General features: G+C 37.0%; 1 protein-coding gene and 1 long non-coding RNA gene across 11 annotated transcripts in view; one reads left to right on the top strand and one right to left on the bottom strand.

Moving 5' to 3' along the window:
- The window catches only part of LOC111737705, a 115,502-nt gene that overhangs the window by 33,847 nt on the left and 77,304 nt on the right, over nucleotides 1-4,351 (bottom strand). For both annotated transcript variants that reach the window (XR_002779538.1, XR_002779539.1), the window contains one exon: nucleotides 372-510. This is a non-coding gene — a long non-coding RNA (uncharacterized LOC111737705). The remainder of the gene's footprint in view (nucleotides 1-371; nucleotides 511-4,351) is intronic.
- Nucleotides 1-4,351, top strand: part of SGCD (sarcoglycan delta) — a 1,401,159-nt gene that overhangs the window by 1,387,752 nt on the left and 9,056 nt on the right. The gene's annotated exons all lie outside the window — the stretch shown is intronic.

The following is a 4,351-nucleotide window of genomic DNA, read 5'->3' as shown; positions in this document are numbered from 1 at the left end:
ATTTCAAAGGAACCCTGGCTTGACTTAAAAGTAGATCCTATATAATTAGAAAAGCCCAAGTTTCTCCTCACCTTTGGTAGGTGCTTATTTTATTTCGACCAGTTTCTATATTGGAAGTTGAAACTGATTCCACTGAGTACAGTGTTTTTAAGCCAAAGCAGCCATTTAAAACAGGATGACATAATGGTATGGATTTGTATTGTTCCAACTAAGCCAAGCCGGTACCACATTTTCAGGAAATCCCTTCTCTGAGCTAGGGGGGGCGCATGAGGTTTGGAAGGTGGGGGCAAAACCACAGCCACATTTTTTTTTTTTACACTGGAAGGTGGTGCAGGGTACTAGGCCCTGTTGGAGATCACCTGCCAGCTCACCTTGTTGGTGTGGGGCAGCCCCATTCTTTAGATCCTCCAGCTGTCAATGGATCCTCCTTCAGCTTCTCCAACTCCTGGGCCACAGCATTCTTAGTCTCGTAAAGAAGGGCAGCGGGTTTTCGTCCACTCAATCAGAGACCTAGATGGGGTAAGAGACTGTCTCAGGTTCTGGTTCATCCTGCTGAGTTCCGGACTTATCCTCACTCTCCCCACTTCGCATCCATTTACCCTGCCTGCCTGCCTATCCTGCTGACTTCTGGTGCCAGCATCACACACAATGACAACAGCCTTATGTAGACTGTTTACCCAGCTCCCACACTGCATAAGGTTAAATTTTTATCATGTACCCATTATACACCTCACTCAAAGAGGCTCTCTTTCTCTAATTGAACCCCGACAGATAAACTTCTAGAGAGTTTTCTAGCTAACTGGCCACTGTTAAGCCAGATCTGACTCTCAGAAAGTTGGCATATCTATGGTTTAAATAATAATAAATGATAATAAGTTGCCAACCTTTAAAGATGAGGTGATTTCATGATAAGATATGTGGACCTCTAGTACAGCGGCGTGATAGTCTAAGTACCCTGACCAGTTGTTTTAGTTGAAAACAAAACTATTGGGTAAAAATATTTTTAAAACATTTTAAATGCATTGATGAACTAGAAATTATTTAGAATTAATCAAAGTCCAAAACTAAAACAGCATGTGAACCCAGAGAAGTAATCTGAAAATTGAGCCAAGCTGTAACTTTACAGATCTTGCTAAACTATATGAAATCCTGCTTCAGTTTTCAGCCTCATGGGTCCTAGGAACAAAGTAAATGTCAGGGTCCCCCTGAAGCAGGAAGTCTTATTAAGAGCTCCCACAGTGAAATTGGGACCCCAATGTACCAAATCCTCAGTGTAAGGATGAAATAGAATTCAATCAACCTAGTCTTCCCCATCTCTGACCCTTTTACCCAGAGGACTGCAAAGGAAATGTCTCCAACCTCAGCACTGAATGGAAGAGAAAAACATTTCTCCAAAGGCTTGATAACTCCGAAATGACCCTCACCCTCGTTTGTAGCTTGAATTCATATGACCTGGGTGGTCCTACTACCTCAAGCAGAGAAATTAGTTTACAGTTTAAGCCGAAAGTGGTACCAGTAACTGATGGAAACAAATGCAAATCCTCTAATCACCTTAAATGCCAGTCTCAAATAATTTTCACAGATAAAGACCCAAGAAATATGAATCCATATTCAAGTAGTACAAATCACTCTCAGAAACAAGACACCATGAGCTTAGAGAGAAGGAAGGGAAACAAGGCAGCCAGTTTAGACCCATGGACGCTTCAGACGATATAAATCAAGAATTCAATACCATATAAAATCAAGAATTAGCAGAGAAATGTATAAAATAAATGTTTACTAGGAGTAAAGAAACCAAAGAATGAATTGAAAGAGTAAAAACTAAAAAATATACAAAATAACAGATTAGAAAATGAGCTGAACAGAATTTCTGGAAACGAAAATATCTCAAAAAGTAAAACTCCAATGGATGTGATAAGACATAGATAACAAGAAAAATAACTGAACATGAAAATATATCTGAAGAATCATCCAGACAGCAGGGAAGCAGAATAATAGGAATGCTAGAGTGAGAATGTCTAATCCAAGTTTCATTCAGAATGAGGAGAAAGAATGAAGCCAAAACGATTTTCAAAGACATATCAGCTGAGTATTGCTCAGAAATGATGAAAGACACAAAACTACAAATTTAGTGTCAAAAAAAAAAATTTAAGTAAAGTAAGTAAAATGAAATCCACATCCAGGCATATCAGAATAACACTGCAAAACATCACAGATAAAAAGCAGGAGACAAAAGAACCAAACAGAAGTTCTAAAATTGAAGTTAGACTGACAGCTGACTTCTTAACCACAACAGTGAGAACCAGAATATAGAGAAATACGTTCGATTCCTGAGAGACAATAACTATCAGCAAGGTTGTGCATCCAGCCCAAATCCTTTACACAAGGGCAAATTAAAAACACATTTCAGAAAAACGAAACTGAGGATTTGCCCTGCAACCCTCACTAAAAGAAAATATCAAGGATTTTCTCAATGTTAAAAAAAAGGGAGAAACTTAAAATAAGAGAAGAATAAGTGAAAAATACATGGATATGTAAATTAGCATTAATTATGAAAACAGTAATGTTGCTGGATTAAAGAACACAAACCAAAATACATAACAATACCATATAAATCAGGAATAGTGGATTTGGACTGTTACACTTTTTTAAAAAAAATTCCATTAAAGACTCAATATTGTTAACTCTTCCCAAAATTGACCTATAGGTTCAACTCAATTCCAATCAAAATCCCACAGGCTTTTAAATAGATATGGGAAAGGAAAGAATTTAGAACAAATTCAATGTTCTCTTTCTGCAAAAGTTGAAAGATACGAGATCTATATATAGATGTGAGTCCATCTATCTACCTGACTACCTGTCTGTCTAAAAATGAATTTTACCCAGAAGGTATAGGAAATCAATAACAAAAACACAAACACCAAACTGCAAAAATATTGGGCATAAGATTTAAGCATCTCTCCCAAAAGAATATCTTTAAATACCCAGATGAAAATCCACTCAGTAGCATTAGTCATCGGAGAACGGAAAACCATAATAAAGTACCATTTTTTAGCTGCTAGAATAGCTTTAATTACACTGATATTGATGGTAGGACTGTAACATTGTACAACTATCTGAGAAAACGGTTTGGCAGTTTCTTATTGTATTAATCTGTGGCTATATCACATATTACCCTAAAATTTAGCAGCTTAAAACAACAGTTATTATCTCACAGTTTCTATAGGTCAGAAGTCTGGGTGCAACTTAGTGATGCCTCTGACTCAAGATCAGTTATAAGACTGCAGTTAAGCTGTTGGCCAGGGCTGTGATCTCTTCAAATGCTTGATTTGGGGAGGACCCATTTCTAAATACACAAATCTTATTGACAAGATTCAGTTCCCTATAGACAGATTGAGGATCTTAGTTCTTTATGGGCTAATGGGCTCCCTCAGTTTTTAGATATCTCCATAGGGCAGCTCTTAACATAGCAGCTGGCTCCCCTCAGAGTAAGGCAATGGGAGCACAAACCCAAGATGGAAGCCATTGTCTTTTTATAACCTAATCTCCTAAGTGGCATCCCATCATGACTTTTACCATCTTCTACTCGTGTAGAGAAGCAAGTCACTACATCCACCCACATGGAAGAGAGAGAATCACATAAGGGCATGAATTCCAGGAGCCAAGGAGCACTGGGGACCATCTTAAATGCTGCAGTACCACGCTTTTTAAAAACACACCTACTCTGTAACAGTAATTTTCTTCATGGCTACTTATTTAAGAGAAATGAAAAAGATTGTTGTCAAAAAGACTTCTGGAAGAATGTTCATAGTACTTTGTAAAAAATGGCCCCAAACTGAAAACAACCAAATATCTAACAGGAGATTAGATGAAGGGTACAAATTTCGGTTATAAAATCAAAGAGTCCTGGAGATCCAATGTACAGCATGGTGACTATAGTTAATAATGATGTATTGTATACTTGAAATTTGCTAAGAGAATAGATCTTAAGTGTTCTTACTGGGGAAGGAGAGGGGGTGGTAAATATGTGAGGTAATAGATTGGATAATTAGCTTAAATGGGGGAGTTATTTCACAATGTATACATATATCAAAACATCAATTTGTACACTTTAAATATATACAATGTGTATTTGTCAGTAAAATAAAAATATCTGCATTTCACTGTATGTAAAGTTTCCTTCAATAAAAAGTCAGCTGAAAAAAAAATGATAATCCAGTTACATGAGACAAACACTTAAAACACAACCATGAAGAATGGTTGATATTTAAAAGTATGGGAAAATGTCTCCAGAGAAAATACTGACAGAAACAGAGAACTAAGAGGCAAAATGGATTTTAAGGCAAAAAAA

Source organism: Pteropus vampyrus, unplaced genomic scaffold (assembly GCF_000151845.1).
Source record: "Pteropus vampyrus isolate Shadow unplaced genomic scaffold, Pvam_2.0 Scaffold30, whole genome shotgun sequence".
Classification (NCBI taxonomy): domain Eukaryota; kingdom Metazoa; phylum Chordata; class Mammalia; order Chiroptera; family Pteropodidae; genus Pteropus; species Pteropus vampyrus.
Note: the sequence above shows the minus strand (reverse complement) of the source record. Positions and strands in the feature narration are given on the sequence as shown.